Genomic DNA, 26488 nt, shown 5'->3' on the forward strand with positions numbered 1-26488 from the left:
TTAATTTATATAATACAAAGAGTTGATCTAATGAGTATTAAGTAAATTTAATTTTCTATCTCTTAAATTAAACAACTATTTTATTCCCCCGTTTTTTACAATTTTGTGTAATTTTCATTTAGCATTATGCAAATGAAACACTAGTTACCTGAATTTACAATGTTAATTATTTTTTTTAATTTAAATCACGTGAAATATTAAAAGTAACCCAACAAATATTATAATAAAAATAGTAGAGTAATTAACTGTTTATTACAACATTGAAATAAATTTGTTGCAGAGTGTGTTTATGAATATACTCTTACCTCTAATGTTGATATCTATGACGTCTTTAATGTATGAATGAATTTATTTGAATTTAACGAATAATGTAAAATTATTTTTGAGGGTGAATGAAGGATTTGAATAAAGCAGAAGCAAAATACATAAATTAAAGAAACAAAATTAGTGCATGGCAATTAATAATTTATATTCTTTAAAGTAATTTAATATACATAACCAATTAAAAGCAGTGGCAAGAAAGTAAAATAATTTGGGGGTTTTATGGTTGTATGATTGCATGATATGATTGGCATATAGTCCAAAGAGAGTAAGCACAAATTGAAGTAGAAGCTCCTTTTCATGATTAGTGACGTCACACCCACATTCACATGCTTCTCCAATCAACTTCTTTCTTACTCCACAATTCCAGCTTCTCCCTAACCCTAATCACACACTTTGATTCATTTTATGCAAGTAATAATAATATGTAACCATCAAACAAGCATTGAAGTTTCTTTTTAAAATTTAATTCACATATGTATATATTTTTCAATTATATCTTTGTTTATTCATTTACCTTCTTTATCATCTTTGATTTGTATGAAATACGACATAAAAGCAAGCAAAATAATATAATTCTAGCTTAACAATTATATTACTAATTATGTGTTCCTAAACTATCCAGAATTTGGGAAGGCTCGTCACTATGTGAGAATATGAAAAAAATATATAAACATAAATTTTGGATTTCAAACGTTCATTAAGTTAAATAATAATTGAGATTAATATCATGTGACAATATGTAGTAATTGAGGCTTTAAACACACACAAAAAAAAATTGATTTCTCGAGACATGAGCGATCACTGTTTATAAGGATTTTATCCGTGATGTATTGCGCAAGTCTTTCAGGATACAACAAGAACTTTCTGAAATTTTCTGAGGATCAGAACTAGCAAGTTACTCTTAAAACCCAATAAACCCAGAAAAATATTATAATAAAATAAAATAGTAAATGAAGAGAGAGAAAGAGAAAAATGTGAAAAGGTGAGAGGAAGAAAAGGTGCACAGTGGTGGTTTGAAGAAGATGGAAAACTATGAGTGAGAGTTGTGTATTTTGGAAGAGGGAAACCCTTGTATAGAGGGAAAAATGTAACAATCCCAAAACTGTCACAACCCACGTTCCAGCCATTAGCGGCATTATTCCAAGTTCCAATTGCACAACCTCCCGAGACGAACGGAGTCTTCGAAGGTCTGAGTCATCCGCTTTGCCCTTGCACAGATCGTGAGTCTAGAAGACGATCCCACACACGAGAAGAGTTTCAAGATAATCAAGATGCTTGCACGATGGTTGCCGCAAAACGCACAACAATAGAACTGAACCCTAAGTGTTCGTGAAGCAAAATGGTATTCTCTATCTTTTGCGATATTCCAAATGTAGTTTTACAACAATCCCCCACATATAGCAAAAGATAAAACATAGAGATAAAGAAAGAAAAAGAAGATTTTGGGTTCTTCTAAGATGTAATGCATCAGATCTGGAATAGCAAGCTATATGAACCAGTCTTAGATTAATGAACTTAACACATAGTGTAGTTGGTGTAGCAAGCTATTTGAACCAAGATACTTAGTATGTGTTAGAGGTTTGTCAATCACAATACACTCTGCACATTACTTGTTGTTATCGTTGTGTTGCGCTTACTAGGCCATGCGCGTGTCCAGTATTCATGAGTGCTATAGAGATCTTGCCAAGATCTCATGCAAGCGACTCCACTTGACACTCATATAGGTGATTTCATCAAGTGTATGCTGCAAATCATACACCACCCATAAGGGATATGAAAATCATTAAAACTCTGTAAATCGTTAAAAAAAATTTACTTCAGAATTTTAACCACAAAGTTTATCCTCTCAATAATGCAGTATCTAGCACTTTCACACACACCATAGGAATGGACAAAATTGATTTTAAATCAATAGTAGTGCTAGCATAACTAACAAATGACTTGTGTTTTACCTATATGAACCTTATTCATGGGATCTCCAATCACAAAGGTTGGGTTTCCATCACTTGTTTGTTTGCAAGTGACTTAAGTCTCATTTCCCTCGATGTTTCTAAAATCAGTTTTCTCCTAAGAGGTTTAGTCAAAGGATCTGCCAAATTCCATTATGACTTGACATAGTCAATAGAAATCGTTCCACTTTTTAAAAGTTGTTTCACTAAATTATGTTTCAATTGTATATGTCTGTTCTTTCCATTCAAAAATTTTATTTTTAGCTATAGCTATTGCGGATTGGCAATCACAATGCATTGATACAAATGGGGTTGGTTTCATTCCTAACAAAATGTTTGCTAAGAATTTTTTCAACCACTCAGCTTCACTACCAGCCATTTTAAGAGCACAAACTCATATACCATTGTTGATCTTGCAATAATAGTTTGCATGGATGATCTCCATGTAACTGCACCACCCCCAAGTGTAAATACATAACCACTAGTGGATTTTGTCTCATTTGAATCAGAGATCCAGTTAGCATCATTGCACCCTTCTAGCACAGTGGGAAATCCACTATATTCAATGGCATAATCCATTGTACCTCTCAAGTATTTCATGAGTCTCGCAAGTGATCCCAATGATCCTGACTAGGACATTGAGTGTACCTACTCAGTCTACCTACTACATAAGCAATATCTGATATAGAAAAGCCCATTAAATGCAATAAACTCCCAGTTATCTGGGCATACTGAGTTTGAGAAATAGATTCTCCTTTGTTCTTCTTTAATTTAGAGTGTTGCTGCCACTTGAGAGTCCAAGAATTCCCTTAAGATAAGACTATAATAGAAGAAGACATAAGTGTCTCTCACTCACTCACCAATTTGGTAGAGGTTCTTTACTCTTAAAAAATCAATCTTATTATTTCAAAGACCTAAGCCTCCCTTTTATAATGGGGAAAACCAGTCACAAAGTACAAGAGAAGGAAGCTTGAAAGGTGACCTTTTATTGCCTTCTAAGATACTCTAGCGCCTAAAGAGAGAAGGAATGTGAAAAGGCTTTCTTCTAGTCCCTTCCTACCAAAACTAGCGTCTAAGGTGCTATACAATGGAGGTGTCTTTTAGGTTTCCCTCTTTAGCACCTTCCTAAACACTACTCCTAAATGTTTTACAATTTTATACAAAAGTAATCATAAAAAGGGAAAACATTTGAAGCATATTACCCAAATCCTTAGCTTTGCTCCTTGTAATCCTTTGAGGTATAAAGGATGATGAGCTAATTTGTCTTTGAGAATCTTGAACTTGAACCTCATTATTTTCTTCTACTTGATCTTCATCAAACATCCATTTGGTGAATTACTAACTTATGGATAGGTGTTAGGGCTAGCAACACACAAATAGAGGAAATCCTAGTAACAAGGGCAAAAGTATCAAAATAATCTATGTTATGTTTTTTAGTGAAACTTTTAACAACTAATTATATTTCTCTATGGATCAATCATGATGGTATTTCTTCTTAAAGATCCACTTACAACCAATGAGTTTTGCTCCTTTAACAGATCTACTAAGGTCTACGTATTATTTTTATTAATTGAATCAAGCTTAGTTTTAATGGCCTTATCCCAATGTTTAGCATCAGGAGCACTAGTATCTTCTAAAAAACTTATTGGATCATTTTCAATTAGATAAGTGTAAAAGTCATCTCCAAATGAGGTTTTCTTTCTCTGTCTTTTACTTCTCCTAACACCCTCACTCATGGCATCATTAGCACCATCGATAAATTGTTAAGATGTACCACTACTCTTTAGAGGAAAGAAATGTTCGAAGAACTCAACATTTTTCATCTCTACTATAGTGTTACATTCAATTATATCACTATTAAGAACTAAAAACCTATAGGCAACACTATGTTTCGCATATCCTAAGAGCATGCAATCAGATGTTTTAGAGCCTATTTTTCTTTTCTTAGGATTAGGTAACATCATTTTAGTTAAACACCCACACACTCTTAGGTATTTCAGATTAGGTTGATAACCTTTCCACAACTCATAGGGTGTTGTTTTACCAGTTTTCTTATGTGGTATCCTATTTTGCAAAACACGCGGTAAACAGAGATTACCAGTTTTCTTTAAGAGTTTTATTTTTCCTTTCAACTACTGCATTAGATTCAGGTGAACACGGTGGGGTTACTTCATGAATAATACATTCTTTAACACAGTAATCATTAAATAAAACATATTCACCACCTCTATCTGCTATGATTCTTTTAATTTTCTTATTTAATTGATTTTCTACTTCCGCCTTATAAGTTAAAAACATGTCAAAAGCTTCATCCTTTTGTTTAATTAAATACACTCTGATGTATCTAGAAAAATCATCTATAAATGTTACAAAATAATTTTTACCACCTCTAGACATGGTTTGTTTGAAATCTGCAAGATTAGTATGAATTAAACCAAGAAGTTCAATTTGACGTTCTACAGAGTGACATGTTTTCTTCGTTATTTTAGATTACTAGTGTTACTAACCCGTGCATCGCACGGGAAAGAAATACAGATATAATTATTAGGTACAATTATTGATGAAGTATTATTATTATTATATTAATAATATTTTATACTATATTTTTGACTTTTTTATGGTATTTTTTGGGGTTTTTTTTATTAAAGTTTCTTACTTTTATCATTTATGTCGATTCTTTTCATCTCTTTATCGGTTTGTTTCTTCTATTATTTTTCATATTGTTGTTTCTGTGTTTGTTGCAACATAAAAATGATTTCTTTTTTTATTTTCTTATAAAAAATTGATGGCTTTTGATATTTCTATTGATATAAAAAATAACTTAAGATTTAAACTATATTATAAAAGTAAAATAAAAAAATAATGTTGTAAGTGAAATCTGAAAAATAAATAAAAGTGAAATCATAAAACAGTTATTTTATGTATATGACATTTTATGGTCAGAACAAATACCACAAAGAAAACCATAAATAAAGAGTGTAATAAATATAAACATAATAAATTAAAAATAAAAATAAAAATAAAAATAAAAAACATTCATCTAAACATTAATATGAAAGCAGTTATCACCAACGTATCAGAAATATACGCGATGTTCTCCTTTAAGATCATAAAAATGACGTAAGTTCCCCCATGCATAGGTTATTTCAGGATTCAGCAAATCCATGTTGTACATCACAACATGGGTGTTCCCGTTATTATCTGCCAGCAGCCAGTGGTCATCAAGTTCATTTTGAAATTCAATAGCAAAAGCGCGATCCACAATACCATACTGTTATTTAAAAATCAAAATAAAAACTGTAAGCAAATCATTGAAGTTTGGAAAATCAAATATAATAACATAACCAAGAAAACACATACATCACCCTTAACACTCATTGTCCAGAACATGCCTTTGGTATCCAGTCCGACAATCTCCTTAGCAGTTGCTGTTATCATCTTCATCGTAAATGAAAGGAAGAAATCAAGAGAAGAATATGAAATATGAAAGGACTTATAGCACAAACAATGAAAGAGGATTATGTGTATACAATAATCTCAGAAACCACACCTATAAATAACATATTAATATCCAATATGTGAGACTTTTGGGTTTTCCAATTTGCCACCATCCATTCTGACGTTTCATTCTAAACATTTCGAAATTAATTAATATTAATATAATATAATATTTCATTTCATTTCATATTTTTAGATTTGTAAATATTAATATATTAAAATATTAATTAATATTATAATTGTCAGTAGTTGCCATCAATGTCTTCCTAGTAAATGAAAGGAAGAAATGAACAGAAGAATATGAAAAGACTTACAGCACAAATAATGAAATAGGATTATGGATATATAATAAATAACATATTAATATGTAAAATGTAAAATGTGAGACGTTGAGCTCCCTCAAAGCATTTAAAAATTAATTAATATTATAATTATATTTCATATATTTGGCATTTTTAAATTTTAATATAATAATATATATAAGTATAAGTTATATATAAAATAAACTCATATATAATATATTGATTATTATTAATTAATTTATAATATATAATATATTAATATATATAAAGATTTATATGTAGATAATTATTGAATTATTGAATAAATATTTATATATACATAAATATAAATATATAAAAAAACATATATATATATATATTAACAAATACATGTATAATTATTTATAAAGTATTATTACTATATTAATAATTTTTTATACTTTTTTACTATTATTACTATATCATTGGAAGAAAAATGTTATAATAATAATGTGCACATATATGTTCACATATGCACCATACTCTTTAATTAGATTTTGTTTATTTTATTTAGATAGTGCATAAAGGTGAATGGATATTTAACTACTAAAAAAGTTATTTATTCATGAGGGTGCATATTACAAATCATTAGAAGTAAAAATACCATAAAGAAAACAGTAAAAGAAAAGTATAAAATGAAAAGAACAGTATCAAAATGTGGACTGGTGTAAGGCACTGTATTGATTCCTTCACATTAATAATGAAATGTCTAATGCATTATACATGTTGAAATCTAATGCATTCACATTATACATCAAATACATGAGGCACTGTGTCAAATTATTAAATTTCAACACTCTTCAGTCCAAAACCTTAGTCTTCCAACATTCTAGTTCACCTCTACAACTTTCATGTGGCAGAACCTCTATATAATTTTTTTCCATCTTGATCATACAATTCCTTGTCCAAAAAATGAGCGTGAAGAAATATTTCATATTACAGACATGGTAGAGGAAAACATAACTTACAAATGAACTGTTATTACCAATGTCCTTGTTACATTTCTCACAATCTACAACTTTCCTATGACAGAAGTTTTTGCATCCTCTCACAATCTTCAACCATCGAATATCAAAATATGCTAATGTACAAAATAGCAATAGTAATACACAACTATACAATACAAGACCTGAGATGTCATATATAACAGTATGAAATTGTGGGACATATCCATGTTGTCATTTTGTAATATAAATTGAATGAGACAATATGATTTAACAAATTACAATTCAAGGTGTAACATATAACAACATTGCTTTTCAAATATTGTCAAAAACTTATGTATAAACAACATTTTTTGTCTTGTTTGTTACTGTTGATTTTGGCTTAATCCCAAGTCCCACATCGGTGGGTTCATTGTTTGGGAAGGAGGTTTGAGGGTTATAAATTAAACTCTTCTCCTTCACTGTTACATATCCCAATTTGTAATATCTTCTCTCATAATAATAAAAGTGAGTTGGTTTTGCTGTGCTCGGAGATTAGGCTAAACAGGCCGAACTCCGTTAACAATTTTCGGGTGTGTTTTTTTCTCTTTATCTCTTTTATTATTCCGCTTTATTTATTCAATATTATTTGTCGGGTAGCTCTGTTAGGGTTTTGTTTTAGTGGGAAATTACCCGTTTTTCCCAACAAGTGGTATCAAGAGCCGAAGGTTCGCCTTGGGTTGTTTGAAATTATTTGTGATATTGAATATATATTTTGAGTTTGTAATGGCAAATCAAGAAGAAGAAGCGAAGGATGTATCCAGAGTGTCGGGCTCCTCGTCATCATGGTCGAGGTTCCCGGTGTCCACTTTGAAATTGGCGGTGGAAATATTTGATGGCACTGGACATTTTGGCATGTGGCAAGGAGAGGTCTTGGACTCTCTTTTTCAGCAGGGTCTTGATATTGCTATTGAAGGAGAGAAACCAAAAGAGGTAGAGGAGAAAGACTGGAGTATCATCAACCGGTTAGCATGCGGAACTATTCGATCCTGCCTATCCAGAGAGCAGAAGTACGCTGTAAAAAATGAGACTTCTGCACACAAACTGTGGAAGGCATTGGAGGACAAGTTTATGAAGAAGAGTGGTCAGAACAAGCTCCTGATGAAGAAAAGGTTGTTCCGATTTGACTACCAACAAGGTACTACTATGAATGCACACATCACTATGTTTAATCAATTAGTAGCAGACCTGTTGAATTTAGATGTGAAGTTTGAGGATGAGGATTTGGCTTTGATGTTGTTATCATCTCTTCCTGATGAATTTGAACATTTGGAGACTACGCTCCTTCACGGGAAGGAGAATGTGTCATTAGATGCTGTTTGTTCTGCTTTATATAGTCATGAATTAAGAAAGCAGGATAAGATGAAAACCAAATCAACGACATCAGAAGAAGCATTGGTGGCAAGAGGTCGTCAACAAAGCCAAACAAAGGAGAGAAGAGGGATGTCTAAGTCTAAAGGTCGAGCCGTTGCTAAAGATGAGTGTGCTTTCTGTTATGAGAAAGGACACTGGAAGAAAGACTGTCCAAAACTGCAGAAGAAAGAGAAGGCTCCACAAGATGCAAATGTTGCAGAATGCAAAAGTGATGTGGAATCAGATATCTCTTTAATTGTCTCGCTTTCAACATCATCGTATCCAGATGAGTGAATATTGGTTTCAGGTTGTACCTATCATATGTGTCCCATTCGGGATTGGTTCTTTGAATTTCAAGAACTTGATGGCGGGGTTGTTTACATGGGTAATGATAATCCATGTAAGACAGTTGGGATAGGTTCAATCAAGTTGCGGAATCATGATGGATCCACTAGAATTTTGCGGGATGTACGGTATGTGCCAAAGTTGAAGAAGAATCTCATCTCATTGGGGGCTTTAGAATCTAAAGGCCTAGTCGTGACGATGCGAGATGGAATTCTTAAAGCAACTTCAGGAGCACTGGTGATGTTGAAAGGCGTGATGAAGAATAATTTGTATTACTATCAAGGTAGTACAGTGGTGGGGACAGTAGCGGCAACAACTTCTAGCTCTAAGAAGGATGCTGAGGCAACGAAGTTGTGGCATATGAGGTTGGGACATGCTAGAGAGAAATCCTTGCAAATTCTTACCAAGCAGGGATTGTTGAAAGGTACGAAGGCTTGCAAACTTGAATTTTGTGAGCATTGTGTTTTGGGAAAACAACGAAGAGTGAAGTTTGGCACTGCAATTCACAATACCAAGGGTATTTTGGATTATGTGCATTCAGATGTGTGGGGACCTGCCAAGACTCCGTCAATCGGAGGTAGGCATTATTTTGTCACTTTTGTGGATGATTTTGCCAGGAGAGTTTGGGTGTTTACTATGAAGAACAAAAATGATGTGCTTGAAATTTTCCTTAAGTGGAAAGCTGAAGTTGAAAACCAGACAGGAAGGAAGATTAAGGTTCTCCGAACAGACAATGGAGGAGAATACAAGAGTGATCCGTTCCTGAAGGTATGCCAAGATTGTGGCATAGTTCGGCACTTCACTGTTAGAAAAACACCACAGCAGAATGGGGTGTCAGAGCGTATGAACAAGACACTTGTGGAGAAAGTTCGTTGTATGTTGTCTAATGTTGAGTTAGGCAGAGAGTTTTGGGCTGAGGCTGTGACATACGCTCAACATCTCGTCAATCGTTTGCCATCATCTGCTATAGATGGCAAAACCCCGTTAGAGGTATGGTCTGGAAAACCTACAACTGATTATGATTCTTTGCATGTTTTTAGTTCTATTGCATATTATCATGTGATTGAATCAAAGTTGGATCCACGGGCAAAGAAGGCTCTTTTCATGGGCTTTAGTCCTGGAGTGAAGGGATACCGTTTGTGGTGTCTAGAGGCAAAGAAGACGATTATCAGCAGGGATGCTACCTTTGATGAATCTGCCATGTTAAAGAAGGTAAATACAGAAGGAGCTGATAGTACTCCGCAACAGGTGGAGTATGCCCGGAAGCAGGTGGAGTTTGAGCCAACAGTGGTGATCCCAGCACGAAATACCACAAGTGACTCTCCTATGGCAGAAGAAGAGTCAGATGAGGAAGAGGTTCCTACCCAAGAATCTCAACAACAATCAGCGCCAATTGCAGTTAGAAGACAGAGACGAGATATTCATAAGCCTGCTCGTTTCATGGATATGGTTGCCTATGCACTTCCAGTTGTTGATGACATTCCATCCACTTACCCAAAAGCCATTCTGAGTTCAGAGAGTGGTAATTGGGCAGGTGCGATGGAAGAGGAGATGCAGTCTTTGAAGAAGAACAAGACGTGGAAGATGGCACATTTACCAAAAGGTAAGAAGGCAATTGGATGCAAATGGGTATTTGCAAAGAAAGAAGAATTTTCTAATAAAGAAGATGTTCGCTATAAGGCAAGGTGGTTACAAGGGCCAAGTTTGAACATTGTTTAGACTTGGTTAATATTTTGCACATTTGAAGTTGGCGCCCGGAGGCGCAAATTTGAAGCACTGTAAAGTTTGTTTTTGTTATGTTTTGAGAAGATTTGTTTTAGGTGGGACTTGAAATTAAGCCAAGGTGGAGATTTGTTGATTTTGGCTTAATCCCAAGTCCCACATCGGTGGGTTCATTGTTTGGGAAGGAGGTTTGAGGGTTATAAATTAAACTCTTCTCCTTCACTGTTACATATCCCAATTTGTAATATCTTCTCTCATAATAATAAAAGTGAGTTGGTTTTGCTGTGCTCGGAGATTAGGCTAAACAGGCCGAACTCCGTTAACAATTTTCGGGTGTGTTTTTTTCTCTTTATCTCTTTTATTATTCCGCTTTATTTATTCAATATTATTTGTCGGGTAGCTCTGTTAGGGTTTTGTTTTAGTGGGAAAATTACCCGTTTTTCCCAACAGTTACATTCCCATCTTCATCGAGAATAAGAATTCTCAATCCTTTTTTCGTTCTGACTCTAGAGACAGCTACATACAACTGTCCATGTGTGAAAATTGGACGTGGAAGATATATACCAACTTTTGCCAATGATTGACCTTGGCTCTTATTAATTGTCATTGCAAAACATAAAGCTACTGGGAATTGTCTTCTTTGGAATTTAAAGGGCATACCTGCATCCGAAGGGATCAAATTCATTCTTGAAATCAATATTTTCTCACCAATATTTGTTCCTGTTAGAACTGTTGCACGAATTACATTTTTACTCAAAGCAATAACTTGCAACCTTGTTCCATTACAAAGACCATTGGCTTGATCAATATTTCTCAAAAGCATAATAGGCACGCCAATTTTCAACTTAAGGTGATGATTTGGTATCCCTGGACATTTTATCTCATTTAAGAATTCAGACGTGAACCATTCCCCTTGAATGTCCTGGTCTTCATATGATTCGCAAGGTGTATCTGAGCTAAGATAAGTTATTTCTTGAGCACTTAATAGAGATAAAATAAAATCATTCACTTGCTCTACTGATTCAGTTGTGGGACAAAGTATTGCTCCATCCTCAAAGTACCCAGGAGACATCATGTTAGTCAAAAAATTAGGATAAACAAAATTAACCAATGACAACAAAGGGGTTTCAGTGGCCTCAATCAATAGATCATGTGGGATTTCCACTGAACACTCACCATTCTCATTAAAACCAATTTTACCATCTCCAATTTTCAGGATCCAATTAGCAAATTCTTTGATATTCTCTCCACTTTCATTAGATTTTGCATGGTTTAGTCTCATGTTCTGAGAAAGTTTTAAGACTTGACAACTTAGCCAAAGATGAGAAGAGTTGATTGTTGACTTCACAACATCATATCTTGATGCTTTTTTTACAACTGGCAATATTTGCCTGAAATCACCTCCTAGGACCACAACCTTCCCACCAAATGGTTTCTTACTATTTTCTTCATGCACCGTTCTCATAAGATCTCTCAAAGTTCTGTCAAAGGCTTCAAAGCACATTCGATTCATCATTGGTGCTTCATCCCATATAATCAATTTTGTTTCAATTAAAAGCCTGGCCCTATGACTTCCTTGAGCTATGTTGCAAGTCGAGTCTTCATTTATTAAAATAGGAATACAAAATCTAGAATGTGCTGTCTTCCCTCCAGGAAGCAATAAAGAAGCAATTTCGCTCGATGCTACATTCAACACAATCTTTCCTGTAGATCTAATTGCAGCAGATAATGTTCTCCAAATGAAAGTTTTGCCTGTTCCACCATAACCATATAGAAAGAAGAAACCACCCTTTTCAGAGACAACTGATGAAATGATGTTTTCATAAACATTTAGTTGCTCAGCAGTGAGACATTTCAACAATGATGTATGCTCTTTTACCATTTCATCTTTGTTGTAGTTAAGTTCATCAATAATAAAGCTATTTTGAAAGAAAGATGAATGAGAAGGATCAAGTTGTGGCAAACAAACAAACTCTTGTAATGACCTACCATTTGCCATTAATAACTCTTGTATTTCTAATAAGCAAAGATGATGTAGTTCTTTATCCTCAATCTGAAGACCTAACATTTTTCAAATATACAAAACACGTTCATAATTTATAGTTGAAACTATGTAATTAAAATTTGCATTTTAAAGAATCAGTACCTGGCAACTGTAACTCCTTTCTTTTGTGGTATAAAATTTCGTCTGACAGTAATTTCCAAGAAGCATTCCAAACCACATCCGGTTTGGACATTGTATTCATGAACAATAATGAAACAAATAAGTGCCTGAGTTCATGACCAGAAGCTAATTCACTTGCTTCTTTTATTGCATCAATGAATTCTTTGTCATCTTTCAATAGCCCTAGTGCATAGCAAGCTTCTTTATATGTATTGAATATTTGCCCATTTACTGTCCTGATGCTAGCATAGTCAACACAACCTTTTTGAATAGTTAACAATATCCTCATGTAATAAAATTCTCCAGATCCAGGTGGTACATAGGTGAGTCTACCAATATTCTGACCTTGCTTCCTTGGTTTCCATTGTCTTTGTGTAGCAATCCAGATAAATTGGTTGGAAATTCAGCATATGTCAAATTCCTTCCATCGGCATATTTTTTGTTGGCATCAAACCAACCGAGAAACATTGTCTTCATAGATTCATTATTTTGAAATACCTGATCAAGATTATCATCATCTTTAAACAGAATGGATTGTTGATTTTGTAAATGAAATGATAACTTTTGTACAGGTGGCCATCTATGATGTATGTCTAAGCCAAAAGTTCTCCAAACAGCTTCACACGAAGATAAATATCTACAATCATAATAATTCTTGATTTCATCAACATATTGTGTACTACCATTGATAATTTTCATTGTAGCCCTGTCAGGCCCTTTGTTGACATATTTGAAAAGATATTTGATAGAATTTGACTTGTTGCAATATTCTGTATTCACATGTGCTTGATACCTCATAAGAAGATGGGGACTATATGGAACAACATTGCTATTATGCATTTGGATACCATTTTTTTCCACAAAAATTCCATTATTCCGACGTTTATAGATTGGATATCCGTCTTCATCAATAGTAGTTACACATGTAAACTTTTTGGGAAAGAATTTTGAACATTTACCTTGTTTCATGCATGGTGAATTTAATTTAGCCACTCCACATGGTCCATGTATCATGTAGCTTTTGACAACTTTGAACAATTTCGGATACAAATTTGGGTGAGGTAATTCAACAAATATGACTTTATCAATATCTGTTGAATTTTGCAGCTTGTTTGATCCATCCAACCATAATAGTATATGAGCATGTGGTAAACCTCTTTTTTGAAATTCAATGGTGTACATTCCTGAAACAAAAGAAAAATATATGCAAAATTAATTATGGGAATATGCAGAAAACATACTACTGTAAATAATAACATGCACTTGTTTGACCAAAAAAGTTATTCTTCTTGAAATCTGTCATCATTTGATCAAGTTTGATTTTGAAGACTCTACAAACAATATCAGGTCTATCTGATGGACTTAATCCTTTTGGCTCAAGAGCATCACGAATTTCTGGCCAATTGACATTGCATGTTATTGTTATGAACAAATCAGGATAACTAAATCTTTTACAGATGACCATAGCATCTTGCCAATTATTGAACATGTAACGCATACCACCCGCAAAAGATGAAGGCAAAACCACACGTCTACCAACGCAGGAAGAATCAGTCTCTCCTCTGTTAATTGCTTCTTGTAAGCCATTCAAAATTTCAGACCGAATTAATTTTTGATTTGCCCTAATGAAAGACAAACGTTGTGCTTCAATCATGGTATAACAATCCACCAAAAATTGTTGAAACAACCTACGTGCATGTACTATGTTACCAAACTCACAATTTCTTTCTTGAATTCTGAATGCAATAAATTCCCTTAAGGAAACACGGATTCTTTTCTAGTTTCACTGCCATGGTACCGGTCCCTTATTGGAATATTTTCTTGATAACCATCTTCTCCATAGGGGAACATCAAAGGATATTGTAGTGGAATGAAAGCGGTATGTGTTTCATGAAGCCTTGTTAAATTACCACAATTCTTCTTAACAATTATATCTCTGTCTACGTCCATGTTAGCAAAATTTCCCACAATTAGAGTAGCTATTTCATCTGATGACGACGTGTTGTACACTCTTGGATCTTTGAATCTATTTCTAAATAATCGAAGTGTAAAATCTGATGGTCTATCCTGAACAGAGACATCCCTTACTCTTCGAAAGGATTTAGCAAGAACATTGTACTCATCAATCATCTTTATGAAATCACCAACCAGTGATTTATCAAGTATGGATTTATCATTATTTGACCTGAAACCATATCCAACAGAATTAACCATAAACAATGCGACAAATACAATGTTCAAGTATGAGTAAATACAGAAATACTTACTGAAAATGGCTCATTCTATTAATTAATTCATTCTCTGTATCATATATATACAATTGTGCAAACTTGGGATTTGAACCTGGCTCTGGTAACAAACTTCCAATACGGTGATAATTTTGGCCACTAAGTATGAACTGAGGAGGTGCACTACCATTATTCATAGAAGAATCAATCTTTCCACCAATTGAAGTAAAGGAGAACATATTGTTGTAAGTTCTAATGTTATCTAAGAAATGCTTGCTTCTAGGATCTTCACCATTTAATAATTTGTGTAGCACTTCTGGAGGTCTTTGTAGGAAAGGTAGTTGTACTTTTCCCTTTTGGCAACATATAGAAAATTGAACTTCTTGTGGACGTTTTGATTTATCAGATCGTTCCTCATACCCTAAAACAGCTCCACGGTGAACACATTCAATCGAAGGTTGACCAACATGAAGAACATCTGAAAATTAAAAAGAACTCATATAATTTTGGTTTCTATACAGGAATCATGAGTTCTAATATGATGTATTATGAATCAATTAATAATGTATTAGAAATGCTTTACTTTCTCACACAATTGCTAATATGCTCACAGAAGTTATACAATATCAACAATTACATAATGTGCTAACCTTGTAATTCAGATTTTGAATATAGTTCACTTCTAAAATTGTTGTATACATCATCTGAGATAAATAAAATAATCATAGTTAGATATGGGAATAGTTCTATACACAATATTGAGGAAGCACGTTAAAGATAATTTACCATTATTTTCATAACTTGGAGAAGATTCAGGATAATGCAAATTTTTGCTAAATGAATTCATTATATTCAAAGGATATCTAATAGCTTTCTTTTGAGAGACAGAGTAAGAATGGTGTCCACCTCCAGAACACTGAATAAATTCAATTTCCCCTGTATAGACAAATTATTGATATCAACAATGGATACATATAAACAGTAATTAATAAATTACAATTACAACCTAGTTGTTCTTCATCAATTTTTTGATGTGTTCCATAATGAGTACTTACTATTCAAAGGTAACTGATATAATTTCTTATTTTGCACATGGTCAGATGACTTTTGGAGTTCAGAGCATAAAGAAGATATTTGAGCCGACATTGGAGTATCTGTCATCAAAGTTTAAAATAAGATATGACATCTCACAAATCTAGTATTAATTGAATAACTTAATGAATTTCATGGTTTAAGACGTCCACTTACTATAGTTCAATTCCGATAATGGTTTCCTTTGTGCAATTGAGTGTAGTGTGTTTTGAATTCCAGAACGACTAACTACAAATAAAGAATAGTATAAACAATCATTAATTTAGTTAATGATATACAATATTCCTTTATAACTAAGGCTTAAAGACTTACCTATACTTAAAGGACATGAGAGTTGTCTATTCTCTAAGTCTGATCCTGCATTCTGTGACAACATAGGCTTTGTACCCCTTAAGTTTTTGTTTTTGGTTGTACATTGTGGGGTAACAACCATGGAATGTTCCTTTGTTGCATTTTCGGATGAACTGTAAAGTACATCTGCATTAAATTTTGATATTGAATGCATTAGCATTTGCTTCAGAAAACTTACATTCTAAACTCTAAATAATTACCTGCATATAAGGTTTAACCTGAATATAAGTTTCTTGCAGACTTAGCATTACTTGACAGAAAAAAATCTTCTGTATTGTCTCTGTCAAAAAATGCATTTTGTGTGTAGTTTAATCCATATGCAGTAGTTGTTACCTTATTCCTTTGGCTTATGGTTTCTTTGTTAAAAACCAACTTCATTTTCTTTGTTGGATTGTGGTATGATTTTTCATGGACATCTGTAGTGCATTTTCATTGTAATACATTAGTAGTAAATAATAAACAACAATCATAAACTCATATACCTGTTCTTAAAACAGAATCTGCTTCTCCAAATGAAATTGTGCTTGTCTGAGAACTTTGTTCACTGCAATTTTTATTTGAAGTGCCTGAAGAAATATAGTCATAAATGATAAACTTAAATTCAATATTACAAAAAAATAAAAAGCACATGAGTTTCTAACTGTGACTTTGCTAGTTTTTCTGTTGAACTTGATATGAAGGATGATCTTCCTTCGATTTCTTGCATACTTGGACTCATATGGATCCATATGAATATAGAGTTATTAGTGAAGTTCAATTAATTCCTCAATTCAAGTCACAAAACAATTGGTCAAATACTTACTCACCATTGAAAGTTTAGAGCGGGAATATCCAAATTTTTCATTTTGGGTTGCACTTTGACATTCTGCAGTTTGGGTTAAGGTATTTGTACATAATATGCTTATTCTGCTAAAGTAAAAGCAAATTAGGCTAGACGACAAACTTACACACAATAGAACCAAGTTGTATTAATAAAGGTGCCTGCACATTCCAAAATTGGATTAATAAAGGTTACTACACATTCTAAAATTGGATGTTATACTTACAAATATTACTGACAAAGATTCAGAAAGCACATTTTATGAAAACTTATTGACATTGGTAGGTTCCCAAGGTACATATTGAGCATCCCATAATATGTCTCAGATTGAATACTGTGCTTGAACAATTATTTTATGGACAATAAAATTTTATATGTTCTGATATAAGCACAACTAAACTACTGTTTTCGTGCAGGATGCTCCATTCAAAATTATTCAGATTTGAGATAATCTTTTTTTCATAATTAATGGAAGATTGAGCAGAATGAATCTTCTGGATATGCTTATTCTGCTATTGAGCTTAGAAATATTATTGAATAAGATTTAAAAAGCACATTTAATGTGGAAGTGGCGTTCTGCAGTGTACATAGTCGCCGTTTGTGGAAGTGGCGTTCTGCAGTGTACATAGTCGCTGTTTGTGGAAGTGGCGTTCTGCAGTGTACATAGTCGTCGTTTGTGGAAGTGGCGTTCTACAGTGTACATAGTCGTCATTTGTGGAAGTGGCGTTATGCAGTATACATAATCGGTTGACGTCAGGTTGATGTCATCGCCGTGTTAGATAACGGAAGATCAGGTGGTCTGGCATCGCCGCAAGAAGCACATCGTCGGATTTCCCAGTAAACTCAGTTGAAGCTGTTGGGGGTTCAGGCGAGGAAGTTCAAGCGTGTGAGTTCAGTAAAGATGATTGTTACGTCAGCATGAGGCGCAAAGGTTAAATGAGTTGGAGTAAACAGCTTGCTCCTTGACGACGGGATTCCCAGAGTGTACATTCGTCAATGGCGAGTTCTTCTCAGTTAGGACATGCATGGCGTGGCAAAGAGGAAGGTGGCACCTGCGACAAGCGATATCACAGAGATGGTGTATTTTGTTGCATCCGATACTCGCCTTGTCAGGTGGCGTGGAAGGAAATAAAAACTTGAAACTATGAAGTGGAAGGAAAACACATTAGAAAAACCACAAATAAAAGAAGCTACATTTTCTATTGACATTGGTAACTACTCAAGCTACATATTGAAGATCCATAAAAAAATTTTGATACTTCAACAGTGTATTTATGATACTGTCATGAAACGTCCAATATCTATATATAATCCAATGTTTTGCTTGAAATTTTATTTTATAACCTATTAATAATTCTTACAATTACAATTTATAATTCTTTCAATTACAATTTATAACCAGTAAAATCATTGGAAGAGAAGTGTTATAATAATGTGCACATATATGTTCACATATGCACCATGCTCTTTAATTATATTTGGTTTATTTTATTTAGATACTGTATAAAGGTGAATGGATATTTAACTACTAAAAAGTTTATTTATTCATAAGGGTGCATGTTACAAATCATGGGAAGATAAATGTTATAATAATAATGTGCACATATATATTCATATATGCACCATGCTCTTTAATTAGATTTTGTTTATTTTATTTAGATACTGGATAAAGGTGAATGGATATTTAATTTCTTATCAAATTATTTATTCATGAGGGTGCATATTACAAATCATTAGAAGAAAAAATACCATAAAGAAAACAGTAAAAAAATTGAGTATAAAATGCAAAGAACAGTATCAAAATGTGGACTGCTGTAAGACACTGTATTGATTCCTTCACATTAATAATGAAATGTCTAATGCATTATACATGTTGAAAATGAGAATGTCTAATGCATTCACATTATACATCAAATACACGAGGCACTGTGCCAAATTTTTAAATTTCAACACTTTTCAGTCCAAAGCCTTTGTCTTCCAGCATTTTGGTTCACCTCTACAACTTTCTTGTGACAGAACCTCTATATAATTTTTTTCCATCTTGATCATACAATTCCTTCTCCAAAAAAATGAGCATTTAAACAAATTAGTAGTGAACGAATTATATTACAAACATGGTACAGGAAAGCATAACTTACCAATGAACTGTTATAGCCACTAATGAAACGTTCTATGATGTCTTCATCCACACAAATTTTTTTAACTCTAAAGGTTTGCTCAAACCTGAAACCTGGAGCAGTTTTTGAATCAACCTTGTGTCACTTTATATTTACCATACAAATACAATATCAGGATTGAACTGCACTCAATATTGAGGAACAAAAAAATAAGAAAGATTGCAATGTGTACCTAAGCGTTACTTTCAAATGTGCTTGCTACGTTTCTCACAATCTACAACTTTCCTGTGACAGAAGTTTCTGCATCCTCTCACAATTTTCAGCCATTGAATATCAAAATATGCAAATGTACAAAATAACAATAGCAATACACAACTATACAATGCAAGACATAACATGTCATATATAATAGTATTTATCCATAAATAACACCAATAAATAAGTCCAATAATATTAAATGAAAAACATAATTCTGCAAAATATTTCAAATGTATAGCAATATTACATAATTGAAGAATGTTCGTTGATTCAGGAATGTTCCATAATATCCTCCAAACATCAAATTTGAGCATAATCCTTAAACTACATTTCACTTTTCAATTTTAATATTTCTTTTAAATGTTTTAAGCGAAAGATTTTCCTATGCAACTTCAATCAATGGTGGAGACTGTCTCTTAAGTGGAGTCACTGTAGCATTGTCATTGCTCAAATCCACAGTTTGGGATTGAGACTCGTTGCATTCACTGCCAAACTTGTTCAACAAATCCTATTTCAATACACACACATTAAGAATAAATGTTTTCAACTAATGTTACTCTCTATCAGAATTAAACAATACCTCTGTGATGTTCTCACAGGAAGCATCAGTCAAAGCTAGTTTGCCTTTGCCCTTTTTGCCATCTTGATCATACAATTCCTTCTCAAAAAAATGCATTTAAAGAAATCAGTATTGAAGAAATATTTTATATTACACACATGGTACTGGAAAGCATAACTTACCAATGAACTATTATCGCCACTAATGAAACGTTCTATGATGTCTTCATCCATACAAATTTTTTTAACTCTAAAGGTTTGCTCAAACCTAAAACCTGTATCAGTTTTTGAATCAACCTTGAATAAAACCTTTTTCTCCAGTATGTCTGCAAATTATTTTGGAAGATTTCCATTCTAAAATCAAAATGAAATTCAAATTAACCAAGATCTTTATATATATAATATATAATATAATTCACATCTAAAGGTGTGCAACGATAACCTTATCATGAGTTTCCAAAATTTCAGCACATAATTTATTCAACAGTGAGTTTGCTTCTCTGTCAAAGAGAATGAAAGTGGTAGAATCAGTCTCATCAATGACACGTAGTTGCACTTTATATCTGCCATAAAAAACAATATCAGTATTGAACTGCAGTCAATATTGAGTAATAAATAAATAAGAAACATTGCAAAATGTGTACCTAAACGTGACTTTCATAATATGCTTGTTACATTTCTCACAAAAAACATTTTCGAGTCAGGATAAACTGCCTTATTACAGATGCAGGCAGTGTACCACCAATCATCATTGTCCACAACATGTTTTGTAGTGCAAAGAACTATGAAGGTGTTCACCTGTGTAAATATAAATTGTAAATATCATGTCTAAATAAGTGAAAACCAAAGACAAATCACGAATTACAAAATATGTAATGACATTTACTTCTCTACAATCCTTCAGCCCTGCTATGGTGGTCCTGGTGGAGGTGTGAAGGAATTCATCTTCAGGAGTTTGCTTTGAAGATTCACATAGCTGGCTTAGCCCCTGGGATGGAGAATTCATACTTTCTAACATCCTTTACATTAAAACTACATTAGAATACATGCAAACCATCTTTTGAACACAACAAATAATGATATTTGTAAAGTACCTCTTTTTCAACAGTAAGGCTTCTTCAGTCAGTACATTATATTCCACTTTTGTGCAATCAATGCAGTTCTGAATATAGATATTGTCTATATAATAATATAAATTAACATGTAAGAAAAATATACTTGGAACTTAATTATTGAAAATAGAAATAAGATACTTTGATTGATCCAAAATGATACCTCTGAACAACTTTACTTTCGCAAATTGGATAGCTATAACTACATTCTCTACTTCCCCAGCAGCGAGGTAGGCATTTAACTGATCTACATAATTGCCGAAGAGCGTGCATTGAATCCGAAAACTACTCTAAAAAAACATCTCTGTTAAAACGTTAGTTTAAAAAAAGGAATCAATGGTGGACTGAAGTTACAACATACCCATCACAATCTATGGAGATGACATTCAGTTTGTTAGTTCTTCCTTCCTTTCGCAATTCGCGTTCTCTTCCCACTCCAGTCAGAACTCCAATTATATCTACATAAAAAAATTACTGAAGTTAAAAACGGTAATGTTGTATTGAAACACTAAACCCTAAAAACAACATATAATTTCACTAACCCACTAAATAGTCTGTGTCAAAGCCAGGAGCAAAAATCACAGAGAGAGGTGTGTATTGTGGTGTACTTTGTGGTACCACTTCATTAGCCATTAAAGATACCTTCGTCCCATACTGAAAGTTGATCTTATACTCATGTTTTGTTGTTCTGTAAGATCCTAAGTTGGAGGCAACAGTAAAAGATTGTATGGAATATACACGATCTTCACATATTTGATTCTGAAATTTGTATATAAGAGTCCTCCTCACAGATGCATGTATACGGACTCCCTACAAAGTTCAAAAACAAAACAATCTTTAAACACAACAAATGAAAAATATATGTTTGTTAGAACCGAGAGTTTTTTGAAAAACTTACTTCTTCATCCTGTAGAACCATCTCTAGTGAAAATGGAATTTTCTGTTTGGTGAAATCTTGCACACACCATAGTCGTAACACTCTGACAACCACATTCCATGTCTCCTTTGATAAATTAACGTCATTTAAGAAATGAGTTAACGTCATTAGTATATTCCAACAAATGGACCAAACAATTTTTGTGTATTCCAGCAAATGGACCAAACAGTTTCAGTGACACAACATAATGACAAAAGTTCATTTAAATAGTGGCATTCCAAAAAAATGATGCACCATTTTCATTAATTGATTTATTTTTTTTATATTTATTAATTTACCTCGTAGCTGTACAGTAGAGGTTTAGAATGCAGGTTCAGAATAAACTTCTTATGATGCCTTTTAGGATTGGACTTTACATGTGTCAGCCCAATTTTAACACCGTTGGGGGAAGGCCATTGAATAGCTGCTCTTATAGTCCACAGAACTACATTGTATTGCAGATTTGGCAATTGCTTCAATTCAGAAATACATCATGTTGCCTACAAAAGCTAAACTATATACAAAAGGAAATCTGGAAATAGTTGTTAGACTTCTGGGATAGGTTCTTCAACTTTATACACTATTGCAGCAAACATTGTTCAATGTGCATTGTTCACCTCAAGTCTAAGCCATATTAAACCATATCTATCTTCTGTCTTTAATACATAATACATAATACAACCCACTTTTGATTTGACAGCCCAATTTAAACACCATTCGGGCACTTGGTTGAGTTCATGCAACACATTAGAATAAAGCTGTGTCATACACCTGTGCCATACAAAAGGGACTTGCCAATGCACAAATTTTTCTATAGCTCACAGAACTTCACAGTTGTGTTATATACAAAAGGAAACCTGCACATAGATCTTGAAGTGTTGCAATAGCTTTATGAACTTTATACAATCCTGCATTATAAAATAGGCAAAGACCCTAATTTTTGCAAGCTGGTACGTGGCAAGCTCTGGTAGGTCCAGGTGTCATGTGGTAATTAGTGAAGCTTTGGTCAATTTTCTTCTTTGGGTAAATTTCTTTTTCAATTTTTTTCCAAAAAATTGAGGTTGTGACATGTGTCAAAATATGACTGTTTCTGCTCCCTCAATACTGATTATTTTACAGTCCATTATAAATTAAGTATAAATGTAATTCAAATAGAAGTCTTTTTTGTGATAGTGTCCACATTCAACTTTCCACTTGGCAACCCAATTTAAACACAGTTCGGGTAAGGCAAAGGCAGATACTTTTTTGTACATCAGTGCATTATAAACTTCATCCAAAAAATCAGGTTAGATTATACAAATATGAAAACATTGATCAATGTGCACTGCTCTCATAAAGCATAATATTATGATGTCCTACTTAATATCCTACTTAATATAACGTTTCTATATATATTATGATGTCCTACTTAAGGTAATAATTTATACGTTAAAGTATTCTAAAATATACACTATATTAATTTTAATTTTCATTTTCATTTGTAACAGTTAAGAGAAAGGTGGGTGGTCAAGAAGTCAACATAGTCGCCGTTTATGGAAGTGGCGTTCTGCAGTGTACATAGTCGTTGTTTGTGGAAGTGGCGTTCTGCAGTGTACATAGTCGTCGTTTGTGAAAGTGGAGTTCTGCAATGTACATAGTCGACATTTGTGAAAGTGGCGTTCTGCAGTTTACATAGTCTCCGTTTGTGGAAGTGGTGTTCTGCAGTGTACATAGTCGCCGTTTGTGGAAGTGGCGTTCTGCAGTGTACATAGTCGCCGTTTGTGGAAGTGGCGTTCTGCAGTGTACATAGTCGCCGTTTGTGAAAGTCGCGTTCTGTAGTGTACATAGTCGCCGTTTGTGAAAGTCGCGTTCTGCAGTTTACATAGTCCCCGTTTGTGGAAGTGGCGTTCTGCAGTGTACATAGTCGCCGTTTGTGGAAGTGGCGTTCTGCAGTGTACATAGTCGCCGTTTGTGTATATAAAAAAATGATTCATCCTGAATCACTCCGCATTTCATTATTTGGTATGTTAAACTTGCTTCAAAAATAATCTTATCACCTTCTTTGAAGTCATTTAACATAAATAAAATCTTTCCGGTTCCAACTTTTGTTGATTTATTTTGTGCATTTTCTTTCACTATGCGTTCTGCAATGTACATAGTTGCCATTTATGGAAGTGGCGTTCTGCAGTGTACATAGTCGTCGTTTATGAAAGTGGCGTTATGCAGTGTACATAGTTGCCATTTATGGAAGTGGCGTTCTGCAGTGTACATAGTCGTCGTTTATGGAAGTGGCGTTATGCAGTGTTCATAGTCGCCGTTTATGGAAATGGCGTTCTACAGTGTTCATAGTCGTCGTTTATGGAAGTGGCGTTCTGCAGTGTACATACTCATCGTTTGTGGAAGTAACGTTCTGCAATGTACATAGTCGTTGTTTGTGGAAGTGGCGTTCTGCAGTGTACATAATCGGTTGACGCCAGGTTGGTGTCATCGCCGTGTTAGATAACGGAATATCAGGTGGTCTGGCATCGCCACAAGAAGCACATCGCCGGATTTTCCAGTAAACTCAGTTGAAGCTGTTGGGGGTTCAGGCGAGGAAGTTCAAGCGTGTGAGTTCAGTAAAGATGATTGTTACGTCAGCATGAGGCGCAAAGGTTAAATGAGTTGAAGTAAACAGCTTGCTCCTCGACGACGGGATTCCCAGAGTGGACAGTCGTCGATGGCGAGTTCCTCTCAGTTAGGACATGCATGGCGTGGCAAAGAGGAAGGTGGCACAAATTACTCAAATATCAACAAACAAACTGACACAAATTTTGAGGAAAGTAAGTAACAATAAACAGTTATATAAAAAAATGATTCATCCTGAATCACTCTGCATTTCATTATTTGGTATGTTAAACTTTGCTTCAAAAATAATCTTATCACCTTCTTTGATAAATTTTTCAATTTTTATAGATTTTCATGACATCAGTATAGAAGAGGTGAGATTAAAATTACAACATTTGCTAATAATTGCCTACAACTCTTCATGATACTAATACAACAATTTTTATGCACTCACAACAATTGTGATATTATTATCAACACAACAATTCAGATGATACAATACTTCAAATCGTGCCTGCACAGGATAAATAAAAATAAGTTAGGACAAATAAAAATAAGTTTTCAGTTATTATACTTTATATTGCAGAAAGTATATGAAGAGAAAGAGCAGAGAGAACAATATTCCAATATACCTCATTTTTTGCTTGCATTACCTTCTTTAGTTGCTCTGTGATTCTGATGTAAAATCTTCAGCAAAAACATAAAAACGCCCAAAACATTGTCAATTGAAACCCTAATTACTCCATTCGATTAAATTAAATAATATAAACAGATGGAAACAAAAATACACTTTCAAATGAGATGAACATTTGACAATACAAATGGAAAAACGGAGAAAAATGGAGCTAACATTTTGGACAAAAATCATATAAAGGCAAACAAAACTGGACACGATAAGAATACTGGACAATGCCTCAGTTTTTGCTTGCATTACCTTCTATAGGTGCTTTGTGATTCTGATGCAAAATCTTCTGCAAAAATGATATAGAATACTGGAAAACGAAACAAACAGAGAAGTAACAATATTAATAACAGTGGAGCAAAGGAACCACAAAAGAGATGAAGAGAATAAACATCAAAAGCAAGCAACTTTGGTTAGAGAACCCAAAATAAATCATTTTTATGTTGCGAATAAACAAAGAAGAAGATAACAAACAAAAAACCAAGAACATCAAAATAACTGCAAAAAACACAAAATATCTCAAAAAAACTGATTAAATAATTACATGTTCTTTGGAAAAATTAAAAGTTGAGACCTTTCTTGAGAAACACGAAGAACAAAGAAGAATATAACAAACAGAAAACTAAGAACATCAAAATAATTGCAAAAATGAAAAGGAATGATAAAAGACTAACCTTTTATTCAGAAGAATGGAAGACGAAATGAGAAATGAAGGTTTTCCAGTTTATGAGAACTTATATAACCTCATAAAGCGATTTTCACATTCAAAAATCGCGCCATAAGAAACAACCCTAAAAGAAGATATCTGAGTTGTTGGTAAGGCAATGACCACTGTGTGTGCAGTGGCCAAATCGGTGAAAGTTGAGGAGAGAAAGCTGAGAAGAGAAGGGTTCAGCCATCACGAAAAAGGGAAATACGTTGGTGCAGATTAAAGATGCCTTTCAATAAGGCATGTGGGCAGTTGCTGAATTGGTGAATATCAGTAAAGAGAAAAGGAGAGAAGGAATGAGAGATTAGGGTTTCAGAAAGAATGGCTTTGAGAGAGATTAGGGTTTCAGAGGAATGGGAAATCGGAATGAGAGAGAGAAAAAAAAAGTGAGTTTTAAGAATTGG

The 26488-nt window shown here is 33.7% G+C and overlaps 1 pseudogene; it reads right to left on the reverse strand.

Moving 5' to 3' along the window:
* Positions 1-10924: 10924 nt before the first annotated feature.
* LOC137814083 (uncharacterized) lies at positions 10925-17047 on the reverse strand (annotated as a pseudogene).
* Between the last annotated feature and the right edge of the window lie 9441 nt (positions 17048-26488).

The sequence above is a fragment of the Phaseolus vulgaris genome, chromosome 10 (assembly GCF_051622355.1).
Source record: "Phaseolus vulgaris cultivar YP4 chromosome 10, ASM5162235v1, whole genome shotgun sequence".
NCBI classification, from domain to species: domain Eukaryota; kingdom Viridiplantae; phylum Streptophyta; class Magnoliopsida; order Fabales; family Fabaceae; genus Phaseolus; species Phaseolus vulgaris.